Source organism: Aulonocara stuartgranti (genome assembly GCF_965226115.1).
Source record: "Aulonocara stuartgranti genome assembly, chromosome: 7".
Classification (NCBI taxonomy): Eukaryota; Metazoa; Chordata; class Actinopteri; order Cichliformes; family Cichlidae; genus Aulonocara; species Aulonocara stuartgranti.
In genome coordinates this window covers 15,906,491-15,918,728 of record NC_138945.1, presented here as the reverse complement: position 1 = coordinate 15,918,728, position 12,238 = coordinate 15,906,491, and the positions used below count along the sequence as shown (strand labels likewise).

At 39.5% G+C, this 12,238-nt stretch overlaps 2 protein-coding genes across 7 annotated transcripts in view; both read left to right on the top strand.

The window, feature by feature from the left end:
* The window catches only part of LOC309711492 (netrin receptor UNC5D-like), a 197,632-nt gene that overhangs the window by 28,405 nt on the left and 156,989 nt on the right, over positions 1-12,238 (top strand). The window lies entirely within an intron of this gene.
* Positions 5,454-12,238, top strand: part of LOC309711500 (uncharacterized protein) — a 208,297-nt gene continuing 201,512 nt past the window's right edge. For 2 of the 3 annotated variants that reach the window (XM_082541892.1, XM_082541891.1), the window contains exon 1: positions 5,454-6,009. The gene's annotated coding sequence lies outside the window, so the exon portion shown is untranslated. Of the gene's footprint in view, positions 6,039-12,238 lie in introns of all 3 variants that reach the window. The other variant, XM_082541893.1, reaches the window with a different exon arrangement.

The window sequence follows — 12,238 nt, the reverse complement described above, 5'->3', positions numbered from 1 at the left end:
AAATATAATGCATTTAATAATACATTTAAACTCCTTGGACGATCGGGGCAAGCATTTCGCCTGTATACTGGTATAGAGATATCTGAAAAGTTCTCACTACAAATGAAATCATAACCAATATACTGGTACGTCTGGTATATGGCCCAGCACTCAATATAATGTAATATAGTATATTATAGACACACACAGAGAGATATTACTTGGTTGGGCTGCCCAGGTACAGCCACCCATATATACAGCAACTCATCTGTGCAACCATCTGTGATTGATTTGTTAGTGGACAATCCCTTTGCTTTATTGTTTTTCTTGGAAAGTTGACCAGCTAGCTCCAACCATCTTGGTCTTATGTATTCCCTGTTGGCTGACTCAGTAACTCCGGCCTCTGTTGTGGTTTAATTCAGTTGCTTCTCCAAAAAGATCTTGTTCCAAGGTTGGGCATACTCCAAATCAGCTCTTGGACTGCATAATATAATATAATATAATATAATATAATATAATATAATATAATATAATATAATATACACTTAGAAGTGTAAGTTTCATTATGCTGGTGAAAAACCTGCTTTGACATCCTGTCATTTCATATTATTTCCACTCTTCTCTTTTCAACCTGACAGATAAAGGCATTTTTGCATGTCCATTGTTCTTTCTATTGTGTTGTTTCATTAATGCCGCCCATTAACTGCTTCTGGGAAATATCTGAAAGTGGGATGGACAGAAATGCATATTTTACAAGACAGCCTTGTTGTTGGCGTTAAAGCTGTGCAAGTACTGTAATGCCCAGGAATCCTTCTCTTTGTGCTTAATATGCTTTATTCTAATTCTTCATTGAAGTGAGATAAATTGCTAAATGCTGTGAGTAATTGAATATATTTTGTACTCATCCTCACATCTGTATTTGCTATAACCTAATACTGCATGTCCATTGCCATATAAAATTAACATTAATCTAAAATGAATATATTTACATAGGAATAAGGTATTGATTGTATTTTGTGGTTCTTCTAGTGAAGGAAGCCAAGAGACAGGTGAAGTTTGCAGACCTAATGTGGCTATAGGTGCCACTGATTTCAAAAGCATTTGCACCTCATTCCTTCAATTCAAAGGTGAAGTCAGTTTTGCTTGAGAAGATAGCTAAGCAAAATAAGAGTGAAGTGATATTAGTGATATTAAGAGCTGTTCAATTTTTATAACAAATAGTAAGGAAAAGTGTTTCACTGCTTTATTAACTCTTTAAGCATACAGCACACTGGACCATCCTTTATGGCAGATATTTCTGTCCTGCAGTTCATTGTGACACACTATCATACTGTTCATGAAAGCAAATGATGACAAATGAACATAACTGTTAAGTGGTGCAGATAATGTAAATACTAATATTAAGTTTTGAGTTTCATGGGTTAACTTGATATTATGCACTCAGCCTTCAATAATAACCAAGGTAAACCCACAGGTGAACAATGAACATGTCACGGTCCTGGGTCGGTGACCCAGTGCTTTGAGTTTCTTGTGTCTCTGAGTTTTTGTATTATGATCTTAGTTCTCTTTGTTGCCCCAGTTTATTCTATAGTCTAGCGTCTTAGTTTGGCTTTCTTGTATTCTGTTTAGTTTTCTGAGTATTTAGTAGCTGCCCTCTGTGTCTCTTTGTTGTTTGTTTCTGTGTTTCTTAGTTTCTCTGTCTCCACTAGTCAAGTCTGCATCTGTGCTACTTCCTGTTTTACTTTGAAGGTCTGTGTCTCATGTGAGTGTATCGTACTTTGCTTCCTTGTCTCGTCAGTTCTGATTTCCCCCAGCTGTGCTCTTCTTCTGTGCCTCATTCCCCTCGTTTTTTCTCCAGTGTATTTAAGCCATGTATTTCTCTGTGTCAGGCTACGTCCACACGTACCCGGGTATTTTTGAAAACGCAGATTTTTCTATGCGTTTGCGCCTTTTGTCCACACGTAAACTGCGTTTTCGGTCAGTGAAAACTGAGATTTTTAAAAGCTCCTGCCAGGGTGGATATTTTTGAAAACTCAGTTTTTGCGTTTACGTGTGGACGAAAAAACGGAGAAAACGCAGCGTCAAAAGTGTGCGCATTTTTTGACGTCATACTGTGTGCCAGGTTATTGTTTCGGTCAAATGAATTTCTACAATGGCGGACTTACACAAAATACCATACTGTTTATTTTACTCTCTGCAATGCTTACATATACACACACAGTTACTGCCCCTCCACACATAGGACTCAGTTCTACTTCTATGCGCCATCTTTGTTTACTCTTTCCCACCCAGGCTGACTTCTATTTGGCCAACATTTCTACACGGATAGGAATATAGCGCCACCTGCTGCTTTGGCATGTTCCTAGCAGCGTTTTCCTTCGTTTTTGACTTTTACGTGTGGACGGGGTTTTTTAAAAAAAACGAAAACGGAAAATCTCCGTCACAGAAACCTTAAAAAAAGGCACGAATTACAGTGGCTCAGCTCTTTGCCAGGAAGCAAATATAAGAGTGAACAGTGGGAGCAAGTAGTCTCAGTGTGGCAAAGATTTCATTTCACAAGCTAATACATTAATTTTGTCTTTTAAAAAAAACTAGCTGTGGTTGAAAAGTTATTATTTTCACAGTTTAGAGAACATTGTAGTTTCACCACAGCAGACCCAAGTCAACAACATCCCCTGTCACATTATTAGCTGTATCCAGATCTGTGGCACTTAGATTCTGTGAGCACTGAAGTTCACTCTTCTTTATGAGCACTCACCTCATGACATTTTCCATCGAGGTCAAGGACCAATGAAGAGGAAAAGAAGTAGAGGCCATTCTTTGGACTGAAAAGTTTTGTAATACTTTTTAGTCACATGTTTGCTCCTAGATATGCTTCTACAGCAGGTCTACTTTTAATCTCGAATGTGTGGAAACGTTAATGTTTCAATGGTGATCACTTAGCGCTATGGAGTTGTGGATTAATTTGAGGATTTTTGATAATAAAGTTATTCAAGTTACTCGATGAGTCAAGTAACAGTCTTTACCTGGAAAAAGTGATGTTAATATTTAAGCTGTTAGGATTTAGCAATTGCCAAATACTAACTATATTAAAATGGGACATCTAAGTAAGTTGCTATTTTTTTTCTTTTTTGTAGTCTGTCCTGTCAGGCAGCTTTTGCAATTAGAATTATGATCTGAATACACTGTTGTGCCAAACACATTTTGCTTTTCCAAGGTCGGCTCTATAAATTCTCTATAGGCTCCTCTTGTTCAGGGTTTATCTGTTTATTTCTTCATTTCTGTTTGTGTTATTTAAAGTTATTACATTATATGTGTTAAACAGTATAACAATGTATAAGGCAGGACAGGTGGGAGAGCGAAAAGGGGGGGGGGGGGGGCATGTAATAAAAGGACAGAGTACAAATAGAAATGCATAATGTATCGCCAACTACTCCACCTGTAAGAAAAACATACAAAACCTGGAACACAAAAATTTGAATCTAGCACCACACTAGAGCAGGGCGATATGGCCAAAAATATTTATCACGATATATACCGTATTTTCACGACCATAAGGCGCACTTAAAAGTCTTAGATTTTCTTCAAAAAGTACGGTGCGCCCTATAGCGCAGTGCGCCCTGTGTGTTGTAAGGAGGACGTAGTAGAGAACACCATGAGAACGCTAAAGGGTGAAGTGTGGGCGTTGATCGTATATACTGGACAATCGCACATACCTGTATAAAAGGACAGGTATGTGCATTATGTGGAACATCGTTGTTTTAAAACAACCCTGAAAATGGCAAAGAGACACGCTTATGAAGCACAGTTTAAACTGAAGGCCATCAGCTATGCGGAGGAACATGGAAATCGAGCAGCGGCGAGAGAATTTAAGATTAACGAATCGATGGTTCGCAAATGGAGGAAGCTAGAAAACAAGCTCCGGCAGGTCAAGAAAACGCAGCTGAGTTTCCGCGGACATAAGGCGAGGTGGCCCGAGTTGGAGGAAAGACTCGAGCGGTGGATCATCGAGCAAAGAACGAGCGGGAGAAGCGTTTCGACGGTCACCATTCGGCTAAAAGCAGTTTCACTAGCTGAAGAGATGAACATTGAACATTTCCAAGGAGGTCCGTCTTGGTGCTTTCGTTTTATGAAACGGTGCCATTTTTCCATCCGGACCAGGACTACGGTAGCGCAGCAACTTCCAGCGGATTATAAGGAAAAGCTGGCCATCTTCCGCTCCTACTGCAGCAAACACATCGGTGACAAACACATCCAGCCCAGCCACATCACAAACATGGACGAGGTCCCGCTCACTTTTGACATCCCGGTGAGTCACACTGTGGAGAAGAAGGGGACCAGCACGGTAGCGATACGCACAACGGGGTATGAAAAGTCTTCTTTTACTGTTGTGCTTGGCTGCCATGCTAATGGACAGAAACTGCCGCCTATGGTGATTTTTAAGCGAAAGACTTTGCCTAAAGAGAAGTTTCCAGCAGGAATCATCATTAAGGCAAATGAAAAGGGCTGGATGGATGAGGAAATGATGAAAGAGTGGCTGAGGGAGGTGTATGTAAGGAGACCAGGTGGTTTTTTCCACGCATCACCATTGCTCTTAATCTGTGACTCTATGCGTGCCCATCTCACAGCCGATGTGAAAAAACTAGTGAAACAAATGAACTGTGAGCTTGCTGTCATTCCGGGAGGCCTGACAAAGGAGCTCCAACCGCTGGGCATCGGTGTGAACTGCCCGTTCAAAGTAAGGCTGCGAACGGCCTGGGAGCGATGGATGACCGATGGAGACCACAGTTTCACCAAGAGTGGAAGGCAGCGCCGGGCGAGTTACGCCACAATTTGCCAATGGATTGTAGATGCTTGGGCTAACATGTCTGCTGGCACTGTTGTTCGAGCTTTCACAAAAGCCGGCATCATTTCCGAGGAGCCGCACGGCACGGAAAGTGACTCTGACAGTGAAGAAAGTGAACTTGGCATGTTTGATGGAGATTTAGCGCAGCTGTTCAATTCAGACACAGAGGATGAGGACTTCGATGGGTTTGATTGATGATAAAAATGTGAGTACCAAACTTTGTTTTGCTCCTGCTTTATTTTTATATACGCACACTTGTATGCTTGTGTGTTGTTGATGATGACGATTACTGGTAATAAAAATGTGAGTACCAAACTCAGTTTTGCTCCTGCTTTATTTTTAAATATGCACACTTGTATGCTTGTGTGTTGTTGATGATGACACAATAGAAATGTGAGTAAGGTACCGAACTCAGGTTTGCTCCCGCTTTATTTTTAAATACGCATACAGTACTTGTATGCGCCCTATAATCCGGTGCGCCTTATGTGTGTGTTAAATACAGTAATGGCACACATAACCGAGACTGCGCCTTTTAGTACAGTGCGTCTTATGGTCGTGAAAATACGGCATTTGAAAATTTGCGATAACGATATAATTGACGATATAATTGATGCGAGACAAAATACCAGAGGTGTGGACTCGAGTCACATGACTTGGACTCGAGTCAGACTCGAGTCATTAATTTTATGACTTTAGACTTGACTTGAAAAAATGTTCTAAGACTTGTGACTTGACTTGGACTTTTACACCAATGACTTGGGACTTGAATTGGACTTGAACCGGTTTACTTGAAAAGACTTGATATTTCACCCCAAATATAAAATTTAACATACATATTATATAGAGATTGAAAATGTGACGTCATTCACGGGTAGAACCGCAAAGGATTCTGGGAACTCGTGGCAAGAGGTACTAGCGCACGCAGGCTTTCAATTGAAATCAGTCACACAGCGATAAAAAGAAACACAAAAAATGGCAAGAAGCTGTTGTATTATTAACTGCAATAGCCGGTCGCATGACAGCCACGGGAAGCCGACGGGTAAAGAGATCGGTTGTTATCGGATTACGTCGTTGAAGAGAAATTGTTCGAGCCATGTTTCCGAAGTAACAAAGAGGCAACGGGTGGCCTGGATTGCAGCCATTCAAAGACAAAATATAACGTCCCAGAACACTCCAGCTCACAGGTTAGTCTGCTCCAAGCATTTCCACAAAGGTCAGTCTGCTGTTGTAGTTAATACGTCATTTTCATAACATAATTGATGATATAGGTTACAAGCAAGTCTGGCGCTGAACAGAAATTGTCGCGCTATGCTCCTTTATTTATTGTGCATAAATAGTGAATTGTCCTGACACAATATTGCGTTTCGCTTCTGTTATTATGGTACATTGACAAAAACATATACTTTTATTCACAGGATAAAACAGTTTTTTTGTATCACTAATTGCCCAGTACGATTACAGCATACAGTATTATTGTCACTGCTACATTTCTGTAAGGCGTACCAGAAATTATTTCCACTACTAATTAATTACCGTTGAGCTCAAAGGTCCTATTAATAAACGGTTAACGAATGTGTATTTATGAAGACGATTTATGAGACTGGTAAACTTATGATATCTACGATGGCCTTTACTTTCTACACGGTGCATTTCAAGGGTCTGCACCCGTCCGTCGGTAAACTGTACCTGGGCTTGTTGCAGTGACCTGAAGTTACTAAACTTCATGAGTGTATGCACTCACTCCAAGAACCATATAATTATAAATATGCATATAAATATGCTACAATGAGATAGCTGACTTCATCTAACTAGCAAATGTTGTCCAGGCTACGTTGGTGATGCAGTTTTTTTTTTATATGTATGATATTTTTGTCATGCGATTTTAAAGCCGGTCCTACAACCGCATCCAAGAATAACATGCAGCTTATCTCAGAACTGTCGGTGAAAATTATTCTAGGAGCTAGGTTTAATTAATTGAGCTGCATTTTAAAGAGGTGCAATTTCACAATTTGTGTATATTTTCTAAGTTCACTATTTTGTCATGTGTTGAGAAAAACACAGATTTAAAAATTACATGGTCTAATATTTACATTTAGCATAACTGCAACATGCTTTTTTTTTTTTTTTAAAGACTCGAAAGGACTTGAAATTCAAAATTTCAGACTTGTGACTTTACTCTGACTTTTACACCAGTGACTTGAGACTCGACTCTGACTTGCCTGACATTACTTGAGACTTGACTTGAGACTTGAGGATAAAGACTTGAGACTTACTTGAGACTTGCAAAACAATGACTTGGTCCCACCTCTGCAAAATACAACTTCAACTTTACTAGCGCAAAAAAACCATCCATTTATTTTCACTTAAACAAGCAGCTGTTTTTTTATGTGCATTAAAGCTATATAAAAATTTAACAGTGCAAATGCAACTTCCTTGCTGAAAGTTTAACCAAAAAACATTTCCAGTAGAAATGGGCTGACATATCCTGAGCATAACCATGTATAATATCCACTGAAGTTAAAAAGAGGTGCTTTGCAACATTAAACTGCAGTGTGCCAAATAAAAAAGTCAAATATGTATTTTTCGGACCACAAGGTGCACGGGATTATAAGGCACATGAAGCAAAACAAAGCAGTCAGATAAATCAAGCTTTATTCAACTCATTCTTCTTTCTTCCTCCACTTCTGTACCATTGATTCATTAATGCTGTATTCTGTCACAGCTGCTCTATTCCCATGTTGTTGCAGTATATTAATGACTAACCTTCTATTGTGGATGGACTATCTCAGTTGTTCTCCTGACTGAAGTTTTGTCTGTTTACAGCATCCTGCCATGCGATTGCATTTGTCTGTAACCATCAGGAACCCTCACGTTAACTTCATCAAGTGGAAAAGTGTTAGCGTTCATCCTGTAGCTTCACTGTTTATGTTATGCTAACATAGCTGTGTCGCAAGCAGGGACTGTAATCCGATTACTTTTTTCAAGTAACGAGTAAAGTAAGGGATTACTATTGCAAAAACGGTAATTAGATTACCGTTACTTTCCCGTAGGAACGCTGCGTTACTGCGTTACTAAAACTGTGATTTTTTTGCGAGAATGTCTCATGACAGTGACGTAAGCAAGTGCGACGTTCGTGACAACAGCTGTGTGCAGATCAACAATGGATAATATAACGAGTGCGGGAGAGAGTATGAGCGTGCAGCGTTTAAAGCGTGGAAGTACTGACCTTACTTTAAGTTTGATTCCATAAAAAGTGACAAAAACATTAGCATCCATTGTGCGTGGGAAGAAAACTCCTTTTTTCAGCGAAAAAAACCCTAAACTTCCAAGCAAGCACCGAGTGCGCTACGAGGTAATGGGAAATTCACAGAGAAACTCACGGATTCTTCAACTGACCGCTGCGGCACACCTGCACCAGGGTAAACCTCCGCCTACCCAACTCCTGCTTTACAGGTGAAAATAGAGCCAAAGGACCGCTAGTCTTTGACTTTATTTATTTTCTGCTGTTATTTACTTGCATCTATTTGAAAGACTGAGTGTAAACACAAAAAATAATTTATTTTATGTTCTGGAATGTGCAGAAAATAGGTTGAAATATTAAACAAATTTCTTCCAGTTAGAGAATGTTGCATATAATTCAATTTTTGCTTGATGCATAAAGTTAAAAGATTAAAACTAATAAAACTAGTTTTAAAAAGGGACTTTTCCATTTGATTACATTTTGTATGATAGCTTATGCAGAAAAAGTAGAATTGGGCTGAAAGATCTATCGCTTTATCACCTATTCAGGTTGTAAATCATGTTTTTAAAAAGTAACTAAGTAACTAAGTAATTAATTACTTTTGAAAACAAGTAATCAGTAAAGTAATGGGATTACTTTTTTGGGGAAGTAATCAATAATTAGTTACTGATTACTTTTTTCAAGTAACTTGACCAACACTGGTCGCAAGCGATCACGTAGCACATCATTATATACCAGCTAGCCCAACTTCAGTAACCCTACAAACGTCACTGCTGTTTAGTTTTCTGTCTTCATTTATGTTGAAGTGATAGCAGAGCTGTACGTTAAAATTTTGTCAGAAATCTCTCAGTTAGAACATGCTATATCATGCTTAGGTAACTAGCGAAACTAGCGAGCTAACTTCCTGCTAACTCTGTTAAATGTAATAAATTCTGTTTTCATGGATGCCTGGATGTTAAACTTAATTGTCACACCTGGTAAAGCAGCAATGCTGATTGTTTTATTAAAGATGAAAGAATTTAGACAGTTTTTAACTCTCAGTGATGCCGCAGTGTTCGTTTGACTTTGGGACCTGAAGGGGACGGAGTTTTGGACCCAGATTACTCCCATTTTACGAGCACCTTAGTCCAACAAATACGGCAATAACTACGGCCCGCTTGCATGTTCTACTAAAAAAAATGTGCTTTGGTGGGTATCTAACAGATAAATATGTGCGTATGAAAACAAAGTCACTGCACATGCGCGTTTTACCCATATTCTATCGCGATATTTTATTTTCTTATCGTTGCCTAACATTGTACCGGTATTACCGTGAACGGTATAATATGGCCCAGCCCTACACCACACACATTACAGTCTTCTTGTGGTGTGTGTGTGTTTGCGTGAGTATGAGTGTGAGAAAAAGAAAGAGAGAGTGTGTCAAGTGTGTGTCTTTGTCACGAAATGTACTGTAAAAATGAGGGTGGCAAACCGCAATGATGCCCCCAGGAGCCAGAGGCAGACAGAGATGGACCTAGGAGAACCGGACCATTCACAGGCCCCCAAGAGTACTGGAGACCTAAGGCCACACATCTCAGCAATATCTGCACAAACCATCCCAACAGGAGAAGGAAATAGGCCCTAGATGGGGTGCCTACAGTCAAGAGGTGGGAGTCCCAGATGACCAGCGCCAATGGGCAGCCGACCCCACTAGAGGTCAACCACCCTGGTTCGAGCCAAGATCAGGGTCCCAGGACTTCCGACACCCAAGACCCGACACACACACATTCACCATTCGCTCAATCAATCACACAAACCTAGCCAATCAGTAATGACACACAGAGACACGTAAGTTAGAAAGATCCTTTCTAACTCACCATTACAGTGGTCACTTTGCACTTTCAGGCATAAATTATGAACCAGTTCCATTCAAATTCCCTACATGGGTGTTCACCAAAATATGCTCATTAGAGTTTTCTGACCCACTGCTCCTGTCATACAAGAATGACTAAATTGAAGCAAATAAACATTGTGTTACATATACCTTTTCTACTGGGAGAGCACTGTCATTTTTTTTAAAAAAGGCCTGTCATATAGAAATAATAGTATTCGAACAAATCACCGGTGCTTCGATTTTTCTAGTTACCACAGTCTTCTTGGAATAATAATGTTGCAGACACAAATTGTCACCCAAGACCCAAGACAAGACATCTTTGTGTTGGGTCCTTTTACGGTCCTTTATTTTCAGTGCTTTTTCTTTCTACTTAACATCCTATTGCAGATAATTTAATTTAATTTGTTTGCCTGTTTTTGTTAGAGAGAACAGTTTAAAATACAGTTCTGCTAAAAATGTAGCATTACTTTAAAGCAGATTAATAAGACACCAGCAATGCTGTGTAGTGAATGCTAGCATAAATAAAATGAACTGAAACAATCATCATTATGTTTTCCAGAAAAAAAAACCCTTTGTCATCATCGTCATTTATTCCCTAGACGATAAACTGGCACTTGCGAATTGAAACTTTTTGATATAAAGTCAACATGCCTGCAACTGCCGTCTTTTCCCTGTCTGCCTTCAGATCTCTGCAAGCAGTTGTTGCATAACGCAAGGTGTTCAACATCAAATTTGTCATTTTTCTTCAGACATAGCTAAGGCTGCTGTATTGGTGGGGTTATCCTCCAGCTTTGAACTACAGTACAGTGTAGCTGGTGATTATCAACCCAGATGGGAAATCAGTCTGTTTCTGAACTAACTGACTCTCTCCTCATTGTACTTCCTTAATGGAGGCTTTACTGTTGAATTATGGGAGAAGCATTGATATTAAGCAACAAAGGACAGAGCCAAGGCAGTCATTAGACATTCTTCTTCATCACTGACCACACATTGCATTGTTTGTTCCTTGACAGTTTTATTACCTATAAAACTTGATGTCCTTTTTCAAAGATAATTAACAAATTTTGCCAGACTTCAGTATTTTAGTGCCCATATCCACTGAGTGCACTAAGGATTAGTCATTAAATATATTTGGAAAACCTTTGACATTGTTAATATCATGGCACTGAAGATGTAAATGTTGCTCAAGCAACCTCTGGATGACCAGTTTCAATCATAAGGTGATTACATAAGTTGATGGTATTCAACCTGTCTCCAAGTAATTGTGGCCCAGCTCAGACTGACAGGAAGCACTCACAGGACAGTTGGCGAATGTTTGGTGTTAAATTTATAAATGCAGTCAAGCTGCGCTGATGAGAGCAACTCGTGTGGAAAATGTCTCAAATGGTTGCCAGCTGGTTGTATTATAAATATATATTGTTATAAAACCAAGGTTACAACACGCCTTTCTCATTTTACAGTGAAATCTGTGTTCTGCAGAAAGTTTGTCAATATTTGTGAAGGAATTTCTGAATTTCTTTGAGGTTCTGGCAAAAAGAAATTCAGAAATTCCTATAATATTCCTAATTTAAAATAACTATTTAAGTTAGATAGTTAATGTTAAGAATAGAAAAGCATTTGTATGAATGTGTGAATGGTTGAATGAGGTTTCTGGTAAGAAAACGCCTTGAGTGCTCAAATAGAGTAGAAAAGTGCTATATCAGTACCAGTCCATTTAGCAAAGAGACTCAGCTTGAGGTTTCACGGTGAAACTATTAGCCAGTGGGTTAAATCATTGTAGCTATTTTCTCTTTTATTTACAGTCTGTGGTGGAAAGAAGGGCTCATACTGACACAGAAATGTTTTAATGGTAATTTAAAAGGAAACAACACACTGTTAAAGGTCTGCAGTCAGTGGTCTTGGCAGCCAGCATCCAAAGCTAATAGAAACCTGTTACGGATAAGAGGAACAGGTGTGAAGCAGGTGGCTGAATTTGATTTGACTGTCATGGTGGGAAAACAGAATAGGGGCAGTGAGAGGGCAGACATGAAAGTTGTGATCTCCCTGTTTTATTTTCTTCCCCCTCCCCCTCCTCTACAGGTAGTGGAGCATTAACCTTTAGCCAATGCTTCTAAAATGAGGGCTGGGGCGAAGGGAGTCTGGTACCCTAACAGTACGCTACCAATCTCCAAAATCTCTGCTTTTTACCCCTGTGACCCTTCCTTATTCATTCAAAAATGAGGGCTCAGCAAAGGTGGTAAGCTTTGATCAAGTTAGCCCTCTCTCCATATAGCTTACACAAGACAAAAAAAACCTGTGT